This window comes from Pan troglodytes, chromosome 9 (assembly GCF_028858775.2).
Source record: "Pan troglodytes isolate AG18354 chromosome 9, NHGRI_mPanTro3-v2.0_pri, whole genome shotgun sequence".
Taxonomy (NCBI): Eukaryota; Metazoa; Chordata; class Mammalia; order Primates; family Hominidae; genus Pan; species Pan troglodytes.
In genome coordinates, this window is record NC_072407.2 from 105454498 (window position 1) to 105479665 (window position 25168).

The 25168-nt window shown below is 37.0% G+C and overlaps 1 protein-coding gene and 1 pseudogene across 3 annotated transcripts in view; one reads left to right on the forward strand and one right to left on the reverse strand.

Moving 5' to 3' along the window:
- Window positions 1–25168, forward strand: part of DYNC2H1 (dynein cytoplasmic 2 heavy chain 1) — a 374133-nt gene that overhangs the window by 298174 nt on the left and 50791 nt on the right. The gene's annotated exons all lie outside the window — the stretch shown is intronic.
- Window positions 208–884, reverse strand: LOC129136468 (ATP synthase subunit a-like; annotated as a pseudogene).

Below are 25168 nucleotides of genomic sequence, written 5' to 3' on the forward strand. Positions count from 1 at the left end.
GGCCTTGAAATGTGCTTTCTTGGATAATATCACGTCATCATTGGTATATAGTTAGTGTATTGGTTAGTGGGCCTAGGGTTAAAAGAGTCATAGAGTTGAAGTGAAATCACATGGCCAGGCCAGATGTTATTAGAAGAGCTGAGAGAGCCCCTGTTAATGGTCAGGGACTGGGGTTGACTATATGGTAGGCATGTGTTTGGTGGGTCGTTATGTGTTGTCATGTAGATAGAGGCTTACTAGTAGTGCAAAGACATAAGCCTGAATAAGGGCTATGGCGAATTCGAGAATGGTTAGTAGGATTAAAATAATGAAAGCAATTGAAGCTGTGGGAAGACTAATAGTTGATAGTACTAGTGTGGCTCCTCTGATTAAGTGTATTAGTAGGTGGCCAGCTGTAATGTTGGCTGTTAGTCACTCAACTAGTGCTATTGGTTGGATGAATAGGCTAATAGTCTCAATGATTACCAATACAGGAATAAGTGGTATGGGTCTGCCTTGTGGTAAAAAAGTGGGCTAAGGAGATTTTCATTTTAAACTGGAAGCCTGTAATGACTGTGCATGCTCACAAGGGGATTGCTATACCTAGATTTATTGATAATTGGGTAGTTGGTATAAATGAATAGGGTAGAAGCCCGAGGAGATTGGTTGAGGCAATGAAGAAAATTAGGGATATCAGTATTAGGGATCAGGTTTGTCCTTTAATGTTATGGGTAATTATTATTTTAGTAAAGTTGAACTATTCATTGTTGAATGGAGATCAGTAGATGACTAATTAGATGATTGGAGGTTAGAAATAGTATGGTGGGAAATAAAATGGTTAATACTACTGCGGGTAGACCTAGAAATGTCGGGGTAATAAAAGAGGTGAATAAATTTTCATTCATTTTAATTCTCAAGAGGTTAAATGTTCTTGCATTTTGATTATTTTTTGTGTAGGGGGTGTGTAATAAATGAAATTTGGTAGTTTTAACTGAATAATGTAGAATAAAGTTATGATTATTGACAAGATAACAATAGATCATGTGGAAATATCTAGTCGAGGCATTCACTGCAGAGAGGTGTAGACCCCTCTGTCCTTAACTTAAAAGGTTAAAGCTAAGTAGCTTTACAGTGATATTATAGTGTGGTTGTGGATCAGGTTTTGAAATTTTTTAAGGGAATTGATTCTAGGACAATAGGTATAAAACTGTGGTTAGACCCACACATTTTTGAGCACTGTCTGTAGTAAAGGCCTGGTCATGTAGCATTCAAGGTAGTTTAAGCATTCAGGAATTGCATCTGTTTTGATGCCAAATGAGGGAGTAGTTCATGAGTGTAGGACGTCTTTGGATGAGACTAATATACAGATGGGTATCTCTATTGGGAGAACTGTTCAGTTATCAACTTCAAAGAGTTAAAGCTCTCCTGGCTTTAAGTCTGCTGTTGGGGTTATATAAGAATCAAAGCCTAACTCTTCATGTTCTGTATACTCATAGCTTCAATATCATTGGTGACCAGTTGTTTTGATGGTAATAGAAGGGTTGTGAACTTCATCTGTTATAGAATACGTAGGGATGGGAGGGCAATTAAAATTAAGATAATGGCAGGTGAGATAGTTCAGACAGTCTCGATTTCTTGGGCATCTATGCTGTTAGTATGAACTAATTTGTTGTGAGTATTAGAGAAATAATATATAGGACCAGGGAACTAATTAGGAAAATAATTATAAGAGTATGGTCATGGAAAGTGAGTAATTCTTCCATAATAGGGGATGTAGCACCTTGAAAGCCTAACTAAACTGCATGAGCCATTAAGACATACAGGGTTTAACCTATAACTTAACTTTGACAAAGTTATGGAATGATTTTACTAGTATCTTATCAAGAAAGTCATAGAGGTTATGGGATTGGCTAGAAACCAGTTTCAGGAGGTTCGATTCCTTCCTTTTTTGCTTAGGTTTTCATGCAGGTTGGTTCTTCGAATGTGTGGTAAGGTGGTGGACAGCCGTAAAGTCACTCTAAATTAGTAGATGATTGTTCAGTTGTTAGAACTTTTCATTTTAAAGCAAAGGCTTCCCAGTTCATAAAAATTATTAGTATAACTGCTGCTAGTGAGATAAGTGAGCCTACTGATGAGATAATATTTCATATGGTGTGCGCATCAGGATAATCAGAGTAATGTTGGGGCATACCAGATAGGCTGAGGAAGTGCTGTGGGGAAAAGATTAAATTAACACCTATAAATATAATGGTGAAGTGGATTTTAGCCTGTCTGATTAATTGTATAACCTGAAAATAAGGGGAATCAGTGGACAAAGCACCCTATCATGGCAAATACCACTCCTACTGATAGGATGTAGTGGAAATGGGCTACAACATAATATGTGTCATGTAAGATAATGTCTAGTGATGAATTAGCTAGTACAATGCTGTTTAGACCTCCTACTGTGAATAGGAAAATGAATCCTAGGGCTCAGAATATTGCAGGAGATCATTTGATGTTACCGCCACGCACTGTAGCTTATCAGCTAAAGACCTTGATGCCAGTAGGGATAGCAATAATTATAGTAGTGGCAGTGAAGTATGCCCGTGTGTCTACATCTGTTCCTACTGTAAATATATGGTGAGCTCATACGATAAACCCTAGGAAGCCAATTGATGTTATAGCTCATACTATGCCCATATACCCAAATGGTTCCTTTTTTTCAGAATAATATGTTGCGATATGGGAGATTATTCCGAAGCCTGGTAGAATAAGGATATAGACTTCAGGGTGACCAAAGAATCAGAATAAATGTTGATACAAGATAGGGTTGCCTCCCCTAGCAGGGTCAAAAAAAGTAGTATTGAGGTTACGGTCAGTTAATAGTATGGTAATGCCAGGGGCTAGAACTGGGAGAGAGAGGAGGAGAAGGACTGCTGTAATGAGGGCTGATCAGACGAAAAGGGATGTTTGATATTGGGAAGAGGGTTTTATATTAAATTGTGGTAATAAAGTTAATGGCTCCTAAAATAGAAGAAACACCTGCCAAGTGGAATGAGAAGATGGTTATACCTACAGAGTTTCCTGCATGAATTAAGTTCCCTGCTAAAGTGGGATAAACAGTTCAGCCATTTCCAGCACTGGCTTCTACCATTGAGGATGCAAGCAGGAAAGAGGGAAGGAGAAGTCAGAAGTTCATATTATTTATCCGGGGAAATGCCATGTCAGGTGCCCCAATTATCAGAGGGACTAGCCAGTTACCAAAAGCCCCAATTATGATTGGTATGACCATAAAGAAGATTAATACAAATGTGTGGGTTGTAACAGTAACATTATAAATCTGACCATCTCCTAGCAGAGTTCCTGGTTGGCCTAATTCTGCTCGAATTAGAAGGCTTAAGGTGATGCCCCCTATTCCCACTCATGCGCCAAATAACAGATACAGTATTCTGATGTCTTTGTGGGTAGTTGAAAACAATCAATGATTGATGAATGTAAGTGAAAAAAAGGTAAAATGGCTGAGTAAGCATTAGACTATAAATCTAAAGACAGAGGTCAAGGCCTCTTTTTACCAGCCCTGAGGTGATTTCTCATGTTGAATTGCAAATTCAAAGGGGCAGCTTCAATCCGCCTTTCCCCCCACAACGGCAGGAGAAGTAGATTGAAGCCAGTTGATTAGGATGTTTAGCTGTTAACTAAATTATCCTGGGTTTGAATTCCACCAATCTAGCAAGGGCTTAGGTTAATTAAAGTGATTGATTTGCATTCAATTGATGCAGAATAGTCTTGCAGTCCTTAGATCTGTTACAGAAATTAAGTGTAATTTACTTACTAAGGGCTTTGAAGGCTTTTGGTCTTATTTAACCTAAATTTCTAAGTTATGATTAGTATTATTGGAGAGATGGGTAAAAGGAGGGTAGAAGAAATAAGTGAGAGGAGGAGGAGTATGAGTTTTGTGCTTTCGAATTGTCATTTTATTTTCATATTATTAGATGTGGGGAATATTGTTACTGAGATAGAATAAATTAGGCGTATATAAAAGTACAGGTAGAGTAGGGTTATGATAGCTATAATAGTTGGGGTAATAAGACTTGTTTTTTGTAAATTCTTGAATGATGGCTCATTTGGGCAGAAATCCTACTAGTGGAGGTAAATCTCCTAGGGATAATAGAATCAGTGGGATTATAGGTGTTAACCATGTTAGTTTGTTTCAGGCATGAAATAGTGACAGGGTTGTAGTGCTTATACTCAGGTTGAGTGAGTGCTAGGAATGCGGTGACTGTTAAAGCAAATAATCAGGTTTAGAATAGTAATGCTTGGGTTATAAATTAGTACTGCTATCATTCAACCTATATGATTAATTGAGGAGTAGGCTAGGATTTTGTGTAGCTGTGTTTGATTAAGTCCTCCTCCACCACCCACCATAATGGATAAAATTGTGATAGCATATTTGTGTGTTTATTGATGGGAAAATTTGAAATATAATTAAGATAGGGGCTAGTTTTTGTCATGTGAGGAGAAGTATGCCAGACATTAGAGAGCTTCCTTGGGTCACTTTTGGGACTCAGAAGTGAAAGAGGACTCTTTCTAGTTTTATTACTAGGGCTATTATTAAGGATGAAAATCGATTAGTAGTATTTATTGTTCATCGTCCAGAGTACAGGTTATTGGAAAGGATACCTATCATACGAATTATAGATGTGGTTGCTTGTGTAAGGAAGTGTTTGGTGGCTGCTTCTCCAGGCGGGGATTTATTATTATTATTTTTTAATTAAGATTGGAGTAAGAGCTAATATGTTTATTTCTAGGCCTGTCCAGATGAGAAATTAGTATGAGCCTAGTATTGTGATAAGAGTTCCTGTGAAAATAGTTAAATAAATAATAAGTTGGGCTGGTGGATTAATTAGTACAGGAAGGATATAACCAGCATTCTCAGGGTATGGGCCTGATAGCTTATTTATCTGACCTTACTTTAGGACATCGCGTAATAGGTAGCACAGACAATTTTGGATTCTCAGGGGTAGGTTCAATTCCTATAGTTCTAGAGATAAGAGGATTTAAACCTCTATTGTTTACTCTATCAAAGTCATTCTTTTATCAGACATATTTATGTTTGGGGTAGAATGCTGGAAATTAGAATAGGCATTGAGACATACGCAGAATGCTAGCGTAAGTGGTAGAAAATTTTTTCGTGGAAGATATGAATTGCATTTCATAGCAGAAATGGGGGTATGCTGTTGGAATTCGTAAAAACAGGTAGTTACAAGGAGTGTCTTGATAATGAAATTTGTGGTATAGAGTTCTGGTGAATGTATGGTATGTAGTGCTCGTAGAAAAATAGTAGTTAGGGCATTTATTACGATAATATTCATATATTATGCTATAAAGAAGAGGGCAAATGAACCTGCAGCATATTTGATGTTGAAGCCTGAGGCTCTGATTCTCCTTCTGTTAGCTCAAAAGGGCCCCAGTTAGTTTCTGTTAGTGTGGAGATAAATCAGATTATGGCTAGGGGCCATGATGGTAGGAGTAGTCAGAGGAATTCTTGCTTTGTGATGAGTGCATATAAGTTAAATGAGCCACTTATCAGAACTGATAATAGGATAATAGCTAGGGTGACTCCATATCAAATTTGTCTGGGCTACAGCTCGTAATGCACTGATTCGTACATAATTTGAATTAGATGCTCATCCTGATCATAGAATAGATGGCTAGGCTTGATGTGGCTAGTATAAATAGGAGGCCTTTATTTAAAATTAATAAGAGGATCCGGTATAGGGAGGTGAGTTCACAAGAGGAGAGCGATAGAAAGGGCCAGGGTTGGAGCAGTAATATAAAGGGTAACAGTAGATGTTGAGGGTCATAAGGGTTCTTTGGTGAAAAGTTTTATTGCATCAGCAAATGGTTGAAGCGGTCTGTAGGGGCCTACAATGTTAGATCCTTTGCGTAGTTGTATATAGCCTAAGATTTTTCGTTCAATGAATGTAAGGAATGCTATAGCAATTATAGTGGGAATAATAAACAGGAGGTGGTTAATTACAGGCATATTGTTAAGAAGAGGAGTTGAACCTCTGATTTATAAAGTTGTATGCAATTACCGGGCTCTACCATCTTAAACCCTGTTCTCGGGTTGGATGTGTGATGATTTGTTTGATTGAGATAGTATCATCTATGAGGCGAGGTTGCTTTATGAAGTAGGCCCTATTTCTGTTGTCCTTTCGTACTAGCAGAAATATTAAATAGATAGAAACCGACCTGGATTACTCCAGTCTAAACTCAGATCACGTAGGACTTTAATTGTTGAACAAATGAACCCTTAATAGCAGCTACATTAGGATGTCCTGATCCAACATTGAGGTCATAAACCCTATTGTCTATATGGACTCTAGAATAGGATTATGCTGTTATCCGTAGGGTAACTTGTTCAGTTAAATTATTGGGTCAATATATGTTAACTCGCTTAGACTAGTGCCATTTTAGTTTAGGTTGTTCGGAGGTTAAATTATGCTCCAAGGTCACCCCAGCCAAAATTTTTAATGCAATGGTAATGGCTTAGGGCGAGTTTCTATTTGCCTTAATGAATTAAAGCTCCATAGGGTCTTCTCATCTTGTTTATATCCCGCCGGATAGGTCAGTTTCACTGATTAAAAGTAAGAGACAGCTGAAGCCTCGTGTGGCCATTTATACAAGTCCCTATTTAGAGAACAAGTGATTATGCTACCTTTGCACAGTCAGGATACCACAGCTGTTGAACATATGTCACTGGGGACATGTCTAATACTGGTAATGCTAGAGGTAATGTTTTTGGTAAACAGGCAGGGCAAGATTTGCCGAGTTCCTTTTACTTTTTGTAATCTTTCCTTCAAGAATACCTGTGTTGGATTAACAGTATAAATAATAAGGTGCTTATTGTATCACTTATTAATATTAGGCTGCTAACTGTCAGTGGGTTATTCCAGTCTGATGTAAGCTTATGTGATGGAGGATATCTTCATGTTACTTATATTAACATTATTGCTTCTATTAAGTAATAGATTAGTCCAACGTAATGTTAGGAGTTCAGTGGAGTGATTAGGATTTAAAATAGTTAGATGTTGAGCTTGAATGCTTTCTTAATTGGTGGCTGCTTTTGGGCCAACTATGGTGGTAATAATGTTTACTCTCTGGAGGAAGGTTATTTCCTAGGGTCTAAAGATCTGTCCGTCTTTAGACTAGCAGTTAAACTTACAGGGGACTAAGTAATTCTGTGGGTACGTAGACGGCTAGGCTTGATGTGGCTAGTATAAATAGAAGGCCTTTATTAAAATTAATTAGAGGATCTGGTATAGGGAGTTGTCTAAGATTCTGTCTTGGACAACCAGCTATCACCAGGCTCGGTAGGTTTGTCACTGCTACTCATGAATCTTCCCACTATTTTGCCACATAGGTAGGTGTGCTCTTCAGCTGTTCTTGGGTAGCTTGTCTGGTTTCAGGGGACTTGGCTATGGGTCTTTGTGTAAAGTTATTTCTAGTTAATACATTATGCAGAAGGTATAAGGGTTTGTCTTTGCTTTTTAATGCTTGATTCAGTTCTTTCATCTTTCCCTTATGGTACTATGTCTATTGTGCCAGGATAAAATTTCCATCGCCTATACCTTTATATAAGATAAATGGTTTAAGATTATTTGATAATGTCTTTAGTGAGGTTTGGAGTGAGATTTGGCTCAAAGTGATCAGGTCATGATGAAATCTTCCAGGGGTAAGCTGGGTACTTTGGATTAAGCTACACTTTGGTTTGTCCAAATGCACTTTCCAGTATGCTTACCATGTTACAACTTATCTCCTCTATACGTGTGTAGAGAGATTTTAGTAATAAGGATTTCTAGAATAGTATTTGGAAAGGTGACAGGCAGTGTGTGTGTGCTTCATGGCCTTATTCAACCAAGCACTCTACTCTTGGTTTACTGCTAAATCCCGCTTGAGTCTTTAGATTTCATAAAGGTTCTCGTGAGATTTTCTGGGTATAGAAAATGTAGCCTATTTCTTCCCACCTCATGAGCTACACCTTGACCTAATGTTTTTATGTGTATTACTTGTGCTTACTCTATAACCTTTTTAGGGTTTGCTGAAGATGGCGGTATATAGGCTGGGGGCAAGAGGTGGTGAGGTAGATCAGGGTTTATAGATTATAGAACAGGCTCCCCTAGAGGGATATAAAGCACCGCCAAGTCCTTTGAGTTTTAAGCTATTGCTTCTAGTATTCTGGCGAATGGTTTTGTTAATATAACTAACTATTATAGTTTAGGGCTAAGCATAGTGGGGTATCTAACCCCAGTTTGGATCTTAGCTGTCGTGTCTTCAGGATATTAAAGCCACATTCGTAGTATGTTTTATTTCAGCCTAAGTTTTTTACAACTTAAATGGAGTTTAGCTTTATTGAGGGCAGATCTTAAACACTCTTTACGCCGAGTTCTCTTAGCTTGGGTTAATTGTATGGCCACGGTGGTTGGCACGAAATTGACCAACCATATATATCAGCATAGCTTAAACGTTCGTTTATTACTAAATATTTATCACTGCTGTTGTTTCCCATGGGGGTGTGGATGAGCAAAGTATTTTGAGCTGCATTTGTGCATGCTTGATACTTGCTCCTTTTGATCCGGGTGATGTAGAGGGCATTTTTCACTGGGGTGGGGATGCTTGCATGTGTAAAGACCAGGACCAAACCTATCTATCTGTTTATGGGGTTGTGCAAACCCATCTAGACATTTTCAGTGTCTTGCTTTAAATAATTAAGCTACATTAACTGCATAAATACTTCAGTGTAAAGTTAGAATACGAGGAAAGAAGAAATAAGTATAAACCGTCATTTACAGTTCTAGAAATCCAGTGGTTTAAAGTTGAGTTGGCAGAGGTTTAGTTGGGGGTTACTCATAATTAGGGTATAATTGATTTAGGCTATGATTGATATATAAGGTAGCGCTTTCAGAAGGGTATATTCAAGGTATCATATCAGTATTAGGGTGGGAAATTGGTTGTTGTGCTTATTGTATAAAATGGAGGCTTTGTTTAGTAGGGTTTTAAGATTGTTAGGAAAATTATATCAATCGAGGGGTAGCCATTGAGGTACTCATGATTAAAGTATGATTTCTGGGCAAATTTGGTTTCTTGTTTTGTTTCTGCTGTTAATTATCTCGGTGACCTGTGGCATAAACACTTGGAAAAAAAAAAAGGATAATTTAACTTTAAATCATTTTCTATGATTGATTATAATATAATGTGGCTTAGGTTATGTTAAAAGATAAAGAACAAAAAGGGCTTAATTATATGAAACAATTTTTTTATTAAAGACCAAAATATTTTAGACAGGGGTCATACATTTTTAATTTTTATATTTTTTCTTTCTTTCTTTGAACCGAGATCTACTAAGTATTTCATTATTTCACACAGCAACAAAACTGGATGGCTTATTTCTTAATTAACATGTATTTATGTAGGATGCAGATAATTTCAATATATAAAGTATTCTATATTATACTTTGAATTAAGAAATGCAGCTTCAGAAAAATCACTATTTCTGAAATATTTGTATTATTTGCATGAAAATGAATTTGTTAAAATTCTTTCAAAGTATGAAAAATGTGTTTTACAAAGCATGTTTAAATTCTGTCACAGGTGGTATTCTTAGAAATCGTTTAGGCTATTTGATGAAATGCAAATGAGACTAGTCTGACTTTCACTAAGATCAGATCAGTAAAACACTTTCTGACATTTACTTTCTAATGAGTTTTAACAAAAACTGAGAATTCAGTACTACCCCATTTATTTCAAAATAAAAGTTAAATTTTTGTTACATTTGAATGTGACAAGTTATGTATGATGCCATATGATTTAATGTGCTTTAGGAAAGAGTTCAGTACTTGACATTTTCTTTACTATGTGTGACACGATTGGAGTAGGAAATTTCCTAGAGAGAATAATGACTTTTATTTCTTTGATAACTTAGGATGATCTGCTAAAACTTTTTTAAATACACAATATTTATAATTTGCTTTTTAAAGAAAACAATATTGTAAAATAGTTATCTTCTACATGTTAGAACATAGACTTTAAAACATAATTTAAAATATATGGCAAAAATTGCAAAGGTGCAAATGCCAAATTGCTTTATCTTACTGAATAAGCACTAAGAGAATGTACCATTTTAGTAGAAATTAATAGGTTGTATTGATTAATTGAACCCCTTTTAAAGCCAACATATCTATTGGTTATACATTTCTGTGTATTCTAACATGCAAGCTGGTAACACTAAATGGCCCTTCAATTTTTTAAACCAGGGAGTCCTTCAACAATATGGCAAAAATGCTAGTGGATCCTGTGTCTTTTAATAATTTTCAAAACTGTTTAATCATTTTGAAATCATTTTTTGATCACTGACCACCTTAAAAATTGAAGGATGTGCTTTCTTAAAATATGTTCATACATATACATATAGAACTTTATAATTTTGAGATGTATAAAGTTAAGATCTTCTGTGCTATCCTGGGTTATTCCTTTCACTTTCACTCCTTTCTCTACCATGGCCCTCTTTGTAGGCGTGGTTCTCAAAGTGTGGTCTCCAGACCAGTATCATTAGCATCACCTGAGACCTTGGCAGAAATATGAATTCTTGTACCATCCCCCCACCTACCCTCCAGACTACTGAATCAGAAACTCTGTGTGTTTCCTTGCAATTTGTTTCATCAAGCTCTTGAGATGCATGTCAACTTTGTGGAAATACTGCAGTCAGAATTCACATCCAAAAAGGCAGTACCTGCCATGTCACCTTTCCATCTATCTCCACTCCACTTTGTAAACAAACATTTATGACTACATCCACCATGGATCTTTATAAAATGGTAGGGGACCTTATTTTTTGTTAAAATACTATTTTTATTGTTTACTATTGTTTACTTGCCTGCAAATTAGTTCTTAGGAAAGTTCTACTCCAACTATTTTAACAAATAATTATAAACGTTGAATAATTTGTATTTTTTTTCATTTAAGGTAGTACCTCATGTTTTAAAACATAATATTTATGTTAAATAACACTTTACTATTTATGCAGAACTTTTGTTGCCCTAATGAAATTTGCTACTCTCATCCTGCATTTACTTAAGAAGACTGTGAAAGAGTTACATCCTGGTAGAGCATTAAAGCCTATACTGTAATTCTGATGTTGTGATTCCTAGATCAGAGTTCTTTCCACCTTACTGCTCATTAAATATTTTGCTAGATCAAGCAGCGAAATTATAGTGTTTGTTATAAGATGCAGTTATCAGCTTTGTTTGAACTGAACTGCATATACTGATCTTCAAAGGCCTGTCAAATACTGGGATGGAACTCTGCCTACTCCTTCATCTGTAGCTTTACTTAGCAACATTTTATTATATGTACTTATAATGTAAATCAATTTTTATTGATTTAAGGGAAAAAAAGGGGCCTGCATATAACAAGAATCTTTAATCTTTTGGAATTTTCCTTTAGTATCCCTAACTTAATATTATCATCATCCCAAGATAATAGAATACACTTTCTCTTTTTTAGCAAGAGATTTTAACTTCCAGAGCTTGTCCTTTTGTTTGTCCTTTTTCATTCATTTAGCAAATGAAAACAGAAGTACATTATTGTAAGGACTTTATGCCATGCTAAAAGTTTTATCATTATTATTTGAAAGTAAACTGTGGTAAGTTAAAGATGTGTACATAAGTCATAACACAATGATAAAAATGAAAGTACCAAAGAGGTCTGCATAATGAGCCAAAACAGGACATAAGATGGAAACATAACCTGTATCAATTAATACAAAAGCAAGATCAGGAAATAAAAAGTCAGAAATTACAAGTATCAGGAATTAGAGACAGGACATCACTACATTTCCTACAGACATTAAAAGGATATTAAGGGAATGTTATTAATAATTTTATGCCTACAAATTCAACAACTTAGGTGAAATATACAAATTCCTTGAAATAAATTCACCACTGCTGGGCGCAGTGGCTCACGCCTGTAATCCCAGCACTTTGGGAGGCCGAGGCACGTGGATCACGAGGTCAGGAGTTCAAGAACAGCCTGACCAACATGGTGAAACCCTGTCTCTACTAAAAATACAAAAACTAGCTGGGCTTGGTGGCACGTGCCTGTAATCCCAGCTACTTGGGAGGCTGAGGCAGAAGAATTGTTTGAACCCAGGAGAAAGAAATAAAGGATATTCAGATAGTAAGAGAGAAGTCACATTGTCTCTGTTTGCAGATGACATGGTTGTATATTTAGAAAACCCCATCATCTCAGCCCAAAAACTCCTTAAGCTAATAAGCAACTTCAGCAAAATTTCAGGATTCAAAATCAGTGTGCAAAAATCACAAGCATTCCTGTACATCAATAATAGACAAGCAAAGAGCCAAATCATGAGTGAACTCCCATTCACAATTGCTGCAAAGAGTAAAATACCTAAGAATACAACTTACAAGAATGCGAAGGACCACTTCAATAAGAACTATAAAACCACTGCTCAAGGAAATAAGACAGGACACAAACAAATGGAAAAAAAATTCCATGCTTATGTACCACCATAGAATCAATATCATGAAAATGGCAGTACTGCCCAAAGTAATTTATAGATTCAGTGTTATTCCCATCAAGCTACCATTGACTTTCTTCACAGAATTAGAAAAAACTTTGACAAACCTGACAAAAACAAGCAATGGGGAAAGGATTCCCTATTTAATAAGTGGTGCTGGGAAAACTGGCTAGCCATATGTAGAAAGCTGAAACTGGATCCCTACCTTACACAAAAATTAATTCGAGATGGATTAAAGAGTTAAATGTTAGACCTCAAACCATAAAAACCCTAGAAGAAAACCTAGGCAATACCATTCAGGACATAGGCATGGGCAAGGACTTCATGACTAAAACACCAAAAGCAATGGCATGCAACAAAAGCCAAAATTGACAAATGGGATCTAATTAAACTAAAGAGCTTCTGCACAGCAAAAGAAACTACCATCAGAGTGAACAGGCAACCTACAGAATGGGAGAAAATTTTTGCAATCTACTCATCTGACAAAGGGCTAATATCCAGAATCTACAAAGAACTCGTTAAAAACCCCATCAAAAAGTGGGCAAAGGATATGAACAGACACTTCTCAAAAGAAGACGTCTGTGCAGCCAACAGACACATGAAAAAACGCTCATCATCACTGGTCATCAGAGAAATGCAAATCAAAACCACAATGAGATACCATCTCATGCCAGTTAGAAGGGCGATCATTAAAAAGTCAGGAAACAACCAATGCTAGAAAGGATGTGGAGAAATAGGAACACTTTTACACTGTTGGTGGGACTGTAAACTAGTTCAACCATTGTGGAAGACAGTGTGGTGATTCCTCAAGGATCTGGAACTAGAATTACCATTTGACCCAGCCATCCCATTACTGGGTATATATCCAAAGGATTATAAATCATGCTACTATAAAGACACATGCGCACATATGTTTATTGCTGCACTATTCACAATAGCAAAGACTTGGAACAAACCCAAATGTCTATCAGTGATAGACTGGATTAAGAAAATGTGGTACATATACACCATGGAATACTATGCAGCCATAAAAAGGATGAGTTCATGTCCTCTGCAGGGACATGGAATGAAGCTAGAAACCATCATTCTCAGCAAATGATCACAAGGACAGAAAACCAAACACCACATGTTCTCACTCATAGGTGGGAACTGAACATTGAAATCACTTGGACACAGGAAGGGAAACATCACACACCAGGGCCTGTCCCGGGCTGGGGGGCTGAGGGAGAGATAGCATTAGAAGAAATGCCCAGTGTAAATGATGAGTTGATGGGTGCAGCAAACCAACATGGCACATGTATACCTATGTATCAAACCTGCACTTTGTGCACATGTACCCTAGAACTTAAACTATAATAATTAATCATAAAAAAGAAAAAACTACTTTTAAGTTTCATATGGAACCAAAATAGAGCCTGTATAGCCAAGACAATCCTAAGCAAAAAGAACAAAGCTGGAGGCATCAGCTACCTGGCTTCAAACTATACTACAAGGCTACAGTAACCAAAACAGATTATAGACCAGTGGAACAGAACAGAGACCTCAAAAATAATGCCACATATCTACAACCATCTGATGTTTGACAAACCTGACAAAAGACGAGCAATGGGGAAAGGATTTCCTTTTTAATAAATGGTGCTGGGAAAACTGGCTAGCCATATATAGAAAACAAACTGGACCCCTTCCTTACACCTTATACAAAAATTAACTCAATATGGGTTAAAAACTTCAATGTAAAACCCAAAACCTAGGCAATACCATTCAGGACATAGGCACTGGCAAAGACTTCAGACTAAAACACCAAAAGCAAGGCAACAAAAGCCAAAATTGACAAATGGGATCTAATTAAACTAAACAGCTGCTGCACAGCAAAAGAAACTATCATCAGAGTGAACAGGCAACCTATAGAATGGGCGGAAATTTTTGCAATCTACCCATCTGACAAAGGGCTAATATCCAGAATCTACAAGGAACTTAAACAAATTTACAAGAAAAAAACAACCCCATCAAAAAGTGGGCAAAGGATATGAACAGACACTTCTCAAAAGAAGACCTTTATGTGGCCAACAAACTTATGAAAAAAAGCTCATCATCACTGGTCATTAAGGAAATGCAAAACCACAATGAGATACCATCTCACACCAGTTAGAATGATGGAGTCTTTCTTTGTCGCCAGGCTGGAGTACAGTGGCACAATCTGGGCTCACTGCAACATCCGCCTCCTGGGTTCAAGCCATTCTCCTACCTCAGCCTCCCAAGTAGCTGAGACTACAGGCGCATGCCACCACACCCAGCTAATTTTTATATTTTTAGTTGAGACGGGGTTTCACCATGTTGTTCAGGAGGGTCTCGATCTCTTGACCTCATGATCTGCCTGCCTCAGCCTCCCAAAGTGCTGGGATTACAGGCGTGAGCCATCACACCTGGCCCAATAAAGTGATTTTTAAAAAGCCAACAAAGACATTATAGGTGAAAACCCTTCACCAAGTTGCTTCATGCACATAATCACAAACACTAAACTTCTTACAAGATATTAGTAAATTGAATCCAACAAAATGTAAAATGGATAATGCATCATCCCCACAATACTAGTTTAGGCTAACATTTTAAAAATTGATCCGTGTTGGCCAGGCGCGGTGGTTCACGCCTGTAATCCCAAAACTTTGGGAGATCAAGGCAGGCAGATCACGAGGTCAGGATTTCGAGACCAGTCTGACCAACATGGTGAAACCGTGTCTCTACTAAAAATACAAAAATTAGCTGGGCATGATGGCACATGCCTGTAATTCCAGCTACACAAGAGGCGGAGGCAGGAGAATTGCTTGAACCCGGGAGGCAAAGGTTGCAGTGAGCCAAGATTGCACCACTGCAGTCCAGCCTGGACAACAGAGCGAGACTCCATCTCAAAAAAAAAAATTGATCAATGTTATTTACCATAATAGACTCATAAAGAAAAATTGTTACATTATCTCAATACAGAAAAATCATTAGAAAAATTTAACAGCTAGTCGTGATAAAAAAAAAAAAAAACTTTAGCAAACTAAGATTAGAAGTGAACCTCTACAGCCAGATGAAAGGGCATCTATGAAAAAGATACAACTAATATGACAGTAAAAGACTATATGCTTTCCTTTTATGATCAGGAATGAGGCATTAAGCTCCACTTCTATTCAATGTTGCACCACATATCCTAGCTAGTAAAAATATTAAGAAAAATAAATAAAAGTCATGCAGATTAGAAAGAAAGAAGGAAGCCTGCCTTTATTTGCAGAGGATACTATCATCTATTTACAAAATCTTAAGGAATCTACAAAAAAGATTTAGAGCTAGTAAGAGTTTGTTTAGCAAGATTGTGGGATATAAGGTAAATATATAAAAACTTAATTGTAGCTCTATATGTGAAAACAAATTATCGAAAATTGAAATTTAAAAATATTATGTGCATTACCTTTCTACACACTGAAAACTATAAAATGTTGACTAGTGAAATTGAAGAAGACCTAAATATATGGAAAGATGCATTGAAAGATGTACTGTGCTTGTGGATCAAGAGACCTAGTGTTAAAATGTTAGTTCTAAGATGGCCAATTAGAAGCAGCTGCAGTCTGTGGCACTATGGAGAGGAATGAAAGGGCAAGTGAATTCAGCACCTTCAACTGAAATATCCATGTTCTCGCATTGGAAATGACAAGGCAAAGAACTCACAGAGAACAAAGAAAAGCAGGGTGGGGTAATGGCCCACCTGGGAGTGGCATGGAGCCAAAGGAACCCCCATCCCCAGCCAAGTGAAGCAGTGAGTGATTGTTCGACCCCACCTGGGAAACCACATTTCTCCCACACATCTTTGCAACCCATAGATGAGGATATCCCCTCATGAGCCCACACCACCAGGGCCTTGGGTCCAAAACACAGAGCTGTGTGGAGTCTGCACAGCAGCTGCTCAGGCACACACACAGAGGCCCAGGAGTTTTACATACTCCAGTCCTGTGCTACCCAGCAAGGAAAGAGTCCACCTGTATATATCCCTAAAGAAGGGGGCTGAATTCAGGGAGCCAAGCAGCGTCATTCTGCAGGGCCCACTTCCATGGCACTTCACAAGGTAAGACCCACTGGCCTGGAATTCTGGCCAGCCCACAGCAACAGGCTGGAGTCTGCCTGAGGCAGGAACAAGTTTCTTGGGGTAGGGGTGGCGGCCGTCTCTGCGATTTGGTAGACTTAGCCATTCCAGCCTGCTGGCTTTGGAGAATACAAACAGTCCAGATGAAGAAGGGTCCCCCCTCAATGCAGCACACTTGCTCTACAAAAATGAGCCAGACTGATTATTTAAGTGGTTCCGTGATCCCATTCCTCCTGACTGGATGAGACCTCCCAACAGGAGTCTCCAGATACCTCCTACAGGCACATTTGGGCTGACAACCAGTCATTATCCCGCTGGGACAGAGCTTCCAGAGGAAGGAGCAGGCTGCCATCTCTGCTGTTTCACAGCCTTCACTGGTGATGCCTCCAGATACAGGAAAAATTAAGGCAACTAGGGTCTAGAGTGGACCCCCAGCAAACCACAGCAGCCTTGTGGAAGGGTGGCCTGACTGGTTAAAAAAAACAAAAACCACACAGAAAACAATATTTAAAATAAAAGACCCTACAAAAACCCCAAAGGTCAGCAACCTCAAAGATCAAAGATAGATGAGCCCACAAAGATGAGAAAGAATCAATGCAACAACACCAAAAACTGAAAAGCCAGAGTGCCTCTTCTCCAAATGACTGCAACACCTCTACTGCAAGGGCACAGAACTGGGCTGAGGCTGAGATGGCGGAATTGACAGAAGTAGGCTTCAGAAGGTGTGTAATAACGAAATTTGCTGAGCTAAAGGAGCATGTTATAATCCAATGCAAAGAAGCTAAGAATCATGGTAAAACCATTCAGGAGCCGAGAGCCAGAATAGCCAGTTTAGAGAGGAACATAGCCAACCTGATGAAGATGAAAAACACAACACGAGAACTTCACAATGCAATCAGAAATATCAGTAGCAGAATAGACCAAGCAGAGGAAAGAATCTCAGAGCTTGAAGACTGTCTTTCTGAAACAAGACAGGCAGACAAGAATAGAGAAAAAAGAATGGAAAGGAATGAATAAAACCTCCGAGAAATATGGGGCTATGTAAAGAGACCTAACCTCTGACTGACTAGGATATCTGGAAGAGATCCATTCTGGGGAGAATGGAACCAACTTGGAAAACATATTTCAGGATATCATCCAGGAGAACTTCCCCAACCTAGCAAGACAGGCCAACATTCAAATTCAAGAAATGTAGAGAACCTTAGTAAGATACTTAACAAGAAGATCAACCCCAAGATGCATAGCAAGGCAGGCCAACATTCAAATTCAGGAAATGCAGAGAACCCTAGTAAGATACTCTACAAGAAGATCAACCCTGAGACACATAATCATCAGATTCTCCAAGGTTGAAATAAAAGAAAAAGTGTTAAGGGCAGTCACAGAGAAAGGACACGTCACCCACAAAGGGAAGCCCAACAGACTAACAATAGATCTCTCAGCGGAAACCCTACAAGCCATAAGAGATTGGGGGCCAATATTCAACATTCTTAAAGAAAAGAATATTTAACCCAGAATTTCATATCTGGCCAACCAAGCTTCATAAGCAAAGGAGAAATAAGATCCTTTTCAGACAAGTAAATGCTGAGGGAATTGGTCATCACCAGGCCTGCCTTACAAAAAAGCTCCCGCAGGAAGCACTAAATATAGAAATGAAAACCTGTTACCAGCCACTACAAAAACACACTGAGGAACACAGACCAGTGACACTATGGAGAAACCACATAAACAAGTATGCAAAATAACCAGCTAACATAATGGTAACAGGATGAAAGTCACACATAAGAGTACTAATCTTAAAAGTAAGTGGGCTAAATGCTCCAATTAAAAGACACAGAGTGGCAAGCTGTATGAAGAACTAAGGCCCATTGGTATGCTGTCCTCGAGAGATGCACCTCACATGCAAAGACACACATAGGCTCAAAATAAAGGCAGGGAGGAAAATTTACCAAGCAAATGGAAAACAGAAAAATGCAGGGGTTGCAATCCTAGTTTCTGACAAAACAGACTTCAAACCAACAAAGATTAAAAAAAGACAAAGAAGGACATTACATAATGGTAAAGGGCTCAATTCAACATGAAGAGCTAACTATCTCAAATAGATATGCACCCAGATTCATAAAGCAAGTTCTTAGAAACCTACAAAGAGACTTAGACTCCCACACAATAGTGGGAGACTTTAACCATTGACAATATTAGACCACCGAGGTAGAAAATTAACAAAGATATTCAGGACCTGAACTCAGCTAAGGATCAGGTGGATGTGATTGATAGATATCTATAGGACTCTCCACCCAAAAACAACAGAATATACATTCTTCTCATTGCCACATGGTACATACTATAAAATTGATCACATAATTAATTGAAATTAAAACTCTCCTCAGCAAATGCAAAAGAACTGAAATCATAACAAACGGTCTCTCAGACCACAATGCAATCAAATTAGAACTCAAGATTAAGAAATTAACTCAAAACACCACAACTACATGGGAATTGAACAACTTGCTCCTGAATGGCTCTTGGGTAAATAATGAAATTAAGGCGGAAATCAAGAAATTCTTTGAAACTAATGAGAATAAAGAGACAATGTACCAGAATCTCTGGGATGCAGCTAAAGCAGTGTTAAGCAGGAAATTTATAGTACTAAATGCCCACATCAAAAAGCTAGAAAGATCTCAAGTTAACAACCTAACATGCCAACTAAAAGAATCAGAGAACCAAGAGCAAACAAACCCCAAAGCTAGCAGAAGACAAGAAATTACCGAGATCAGAGCTGAACTTAAGGAGATAGAGACATGAAAAGCCTTTAAAAAAAATCAAAGAATCCAAGAACTGTTTTTTTTTTTATAACAAAATAGACCACTAGCTAGAATAATAAAGAAGAAAAGAGAGAAGAATCTAATAAACAATCAGAAATGATAAGGGAGATATCACCACTGATGCCACAGAAAAACACAAACAACTATCACAGAATACTATAAACACGTCTATACACAAACCAGACCATCTAGAAGAAATGGATAAATTCCTGGACAGATACACCCTCCCAAGACTGAAGCAGGAAGAAATTGAATCCCTGAATAGACCAATATTGAATTCTGAAATTGAGGCTGTAATAAATAGCCTACCACCAAAAGAGGCCCAGGACCAGATGGATTCACAGCTGAATTCTACCAGAGGTACAAAGAAGAGCTGGTACCATTTCTACTGCAACTATTCCAAAAAATTGAAAAGGAAAGACTCTTCCCTAACTTATTCTATAAAGCCAACATCATGCTGACACCAAAACTTGGCAGAGACACAACAAAAAAAGAAAATTTTAGGCCAATATCCTTGATGAACATCCATGTAAAAATTCTCAATAAAATACTGGCAAACTAAATCCCACAGCACATCAAAAAGCTTATCCACCGTGATCAAGTTGGCTTCATCCCTGGGATGCAAGATTTGTTCAACATATGCGAATCAATAGATGTGTTTCATTGCATAAACAGAATGAAAGACAAAAAACACATGATTATCTCAATAGATGCACAGAAGGCCTTCTGTAAAATTCAGCATCCTTTTATGTTAAAAACTCTCAATAAACTAGGTATTGAAGGAACATATCTCAAGATAGAGAGCCATATATGACAAACCCATAGTGATGTAATAATGAATGGGCAAAAGTGGGAAGTATTCCCCTTGAAAACTGGCAGAAGACAAGGATGCCCTCCGTCACCACTCCTATTCAACATAGTATTGAAAGTTCTGGCCAGGGCAATTGGGAAAGAGAAAGAGATAAATGGTACTCAAATAGGAAGAGAGGAAGTCAAATTATTTTTGTTTGCAGATGACATGATCCTATATCTAGAAAACTCCATAATCTCAACCCAAAAGCTAGGAATACCTCTGCAGGATTTTTTTGTAAGTATTGGCAATTTGAGTCTATTTTTTTTTTCTTTTTGCAAAAATGCAAAGGGTCTACTGTAGACCGTTTTATGAAAACAAGAGAAAAAAATGGAAGGTCTTACACTTTGTGATTTCAAACATTATGAAGATATTGTCATCAAAATACTGTGGCATTGGCATAAAGCCAGATACAGAGATCAATGAAATGGAAATCAATGGAATGAAGATCAGTGGAATGGAATCCATTAATCAATGGATTGGAATGGATCAATGGAATGGAAGGAATCAGTGGAGATCAGTGGAATGGAATAAGAATCCAAATAGACCCCGAAATATATAATCAATTGATTTTCACCAATAGGCTAAGGTAATTAAATAAGATAAGGAAAATCTCTTTAACAAATGGTACTAGAGTAATTAAATAGCCAAAAGCCAAAAAAGTAAAAAAACAAAACAAAACAAAACAAAACCCTGCAACTATGTCTCCAAAGATATACAAAAATTATCCCCAAAGTAATCATAAGCATTAATAAAACTTCACTAAAATTTTTTAGTGACTTTGTGTTTGACAGTGATTTCTTAAATAGGACACCAAAAATGAACTATAAAAAGGAAAAATGATACATTGGACTTTACCAAAATTTTAACCTTCTCTTTAAAAGACACTTATAAAAATGAAAAGCAAGCCACAGAATAGGAGAAAATAATTTCAAGACATATACCTAACAAAGGAACCTACATCTAGATTTTTTCAAAAAACTCAATAAACATCTCAATTATAAAAATGCAAAAAAAATTGTATAGATATTTTATTAAGACTTGTGGATGGGAAAGAAGCACATAAAAATGTAGGTGTCATTAGGAATATCAGAACTGCAATGAGAATATCAATATATAAAGATCAGTTGTATTTCTGTATAATAGCAATGAATCCTAGTATATGGCACTCACAGTACCCAAAATGAAATTAAGAACTTAATTCCACTTATAATAGCATTGAAAAGAATGAAGTAGATGGGAATAAATTTAACAAAAGGAGATCAAGACTTGTGCACTGAGAGCTACACAACATCATTGAAAGAAATTAAAGACTACTTAAGTAAATGGAAAACCATCCTTTGTTTAGGGGGAAATGGAGAATGACTGCATGGATCCAGAGTATTTTGGGGGAATTGATAAAAATATTCTGGAATTAGTGGTTATGCTTGTACAACCTTGTGAATATATTAAAACCCACTAAATCATACACTCTAGAGAGGTGACTTGGATGGTATATGAATTATATATCAGTAAAAACAAATTTTTTAAATCACAATGAGACAGCCCTGCACACTAGCTTGATTGGTTTATAGCTTAAATTAAAAAGCCAAATGGTACCAAGTGTTGATATGGATCAGGAACAACTTGAATTTTCAGATATTGCTGATAGTTTAGCTTTTTCTTATAAGGTTAAACATATACTTAACATATTTGCCCACTATATCACTCGTGAATATTGACCCCAGAGAAACGAAAGCATATACCATACAAATACTTATTTGTGAATGTTCAAAGCAACTTAATTTTTAAGAGTCAAAAACTAGAAACAGCTCAACATTCAAGAGGTGAAATGATAAATTTTTGTTATATCCATAAAATTGGAATGCTACTCAGAAATTCAAACAATGACTATCTGATTTATGCAACTACATGGATACACCCAGTGTTCTGCTGGCAAATGTTTAAAAACTGGCTCTCCAAAAAAAAAAAAAAGAGGAGAGGAGGAAGCTTTGATCTATATAGCATTTTCTCATTTCCATGGTACAAATGCTCCTGCCATGACTGATTTCAAGTTACCAATATAAGGTCAATGAATGTGGAGTTAGGAAGAGATGCCTAGTAGAAAACTATTTTATAGTATTTCTTCTATCCATGTCTTCTATCCAGTATTTTTTCTGTCTTATATCCAATAGACATAATCTTGAACACAGATTTTTTGTTTTGTTTTGTAGAGACAGGGTCTCACTCTGTCACCTAGGCAGGAGTACAGTGGTACATTCCTAGGTCACTGCAACCTCCAACTCCTGAGCTCAATAGATCCTCCCACCTCAGCCTCCTGAGTAGCTAGGAGTACAGGCACGTGCCCTCACACGAGGCTAATTTTTTTACTTTCTGTAGAGATGATAGGTTCTCACTATGTTGGCCAGGCTGTTTTTGAACCCCTGTGGTCAAGCGATCCTCTTGCCTCAGCCTCTCAAAGTGCTGGGATTACAGGTGTGCGCCACCTGGCCCAGCTTAAATAAACATCATTCTTTATTCAGGTTGCTGTTACAAATTTTGATAGACTGGGTGGCTTAAACATTTATTTCTTACAGTTCTGAAGGCTGAGAAATCTAAGATCGGGTGCCAGCATGGTTGGGTTCTGATGACGGCCGCCTTCCACATTGCAGGCAGCCACCTTTTCCTTGTATCCTCATATGGTGGAAAGAGTGCAGGCTAGCTCTCTAACCTCTTATTATAAGAGCATTAATCCCATTTATGAGGGTGAAGCCTCATAACCTTCACCCTCATAACCTATTTCCTTCCAGAGGCCCCACTTCCAAATACCATTAGTGATTAGCTTTCAACAAGACGTCTGAGGGGACACAACATAAAAAAAATTGTAAAATAATATGAAAAGATGAGGTTTGAATATTTGTTAACTGTTTTAAAATAACATTTAATTTATAACTTTTAAAATAATGGCTATTTAACAACGGATTTAAATAATTTATAAAATTTAAGACTTGGCTCTCACTAGCCTTTGTGAGCTGGTTCAATCACATTACTGGATAAATCTCAAAATAATTATACATAACAAAAAAAAGAAGGTTAAAAGTTTAATATTTAAAAGTTTAATATTTATAAATACTATATATATAAATTTCATTATATACATAATTCTAGAAAATTCAAATAAGTATGTTGTTGGGAACAGGCCCCCCAAATCTGGCCATAAACTGGCCATAAACAAAATCTCTGCAGCACTGTGACATGTACATGATGGCCATGATGCCCATGCTGAAGGTTGTGGGTTTACCAGAATGAGGGCAAGGAACACCTGGCCCACCCAGGACAGAAAATGGCTTAAGGCGTTCCTAAACCACAAACAATAGTATGAGCAATCTGTGCCTTAAAGACATGTTCCTGCTGCAGATAACTAGTCAAAGCCCATCCCTTTGTTTTGGCCCATCCCTTTGTTTCCCATAAGGAATACTTTTAGTTAATCTATAATCTATAGAAACAATGCTTATCACTGGCTTGCTGTCAGTAAATATGTGGGTAAAACTCTGTTCGAGGCTCTCAGCTCTGAAGGCTGTCAGCCCCCTGATTTCCTACTCCACACTTTATATTTCTGTGTGTGTGTCTTTAATTCCTCTAGCCTTGCTGGATTAGGATCTCCACAACCAAGCTGGTCTCAGCAGTGTGTATTAACATACTAGCAATTGTCTGTTAATTAGTTGGTGGGGGTAGGACTGATGGATTACAAATGTAAACAAACTTTTGAGAGTGAAAATATTGTCAATAATTTTTAGTTATATTTTTATTTTACCCTATACAAGTTTAAATACTATTTAGACCCTAAAATTCCGTTTAATTTACTGAACATTTATGTTAGCTTGGAAGACTATATGTAAGATTTTTCAACATCCATGCACATAAACACACAAAATCTATGGCTAAACTGATGATTGTTATCTAGTTTGTGCTTCAATTAATAGCTGGCTAATTTAGTATCAAAGATATAACAAACTAATGGGCTTGAACCCAAGTTTGTTTCACCTCAAGCATCTGATTGATTGGTCGCATTAATGCGCAGAAATTAGTGCGACTGCCTCAGTAATTGTTTTATGATCTAATTTATATTAATAGCCACCATACCAAGTGAAATGAACAATTACTATTGAAATATTTTTGTGCCATTTTGCATTAGTAGTCATTTTTAAATAAATTCTATATAAAAATTCATAAATGTGTTCTTGTTACAGCTCATTTAACTTGGTTGGTGTGCTAAATTGTGGAAATCAAAACTCAATACTATTAGCTTTACAATGTTTATAGATCAAATGTTAACGTAAACCCACAGAGCCCATTTAACTCTACTCTTGATGTATGTTTGGTTAAAATTTTTGAGAAAATATTAACAGAAATTATAACCCCAACATGCCTGCATACATACATACTTTTAACTATAGCAACATGATATTGGCCTAAATGAATGTATCACAGAAAACAATGTAGAAATAATCCACAATTTTTTAAACTCTCAAGGAATGTAATAGCATGAAGACATCTCAGTAAATATTATTTAAATAAATTTCATGGAAGTAAATATACATTCAATGTAGTTTTACTAGATGAAAGAAATGTTACAGATTATCATTTTACTTGCTGAACATACTTAATGATAAACTTACCTTCGTCTTTCCCAGAGCTAAGCTTCACTATAAGTATTCTTAATGTGTACCATGCTGTAGATAGTATAATCTGTTCATATTTTAAAAGACAAATACTGTCTTAGGCAAATTGTCACAACAAAATACTGTAGACTAGGTAGCTTAAATAACAGACATTTCTCACAG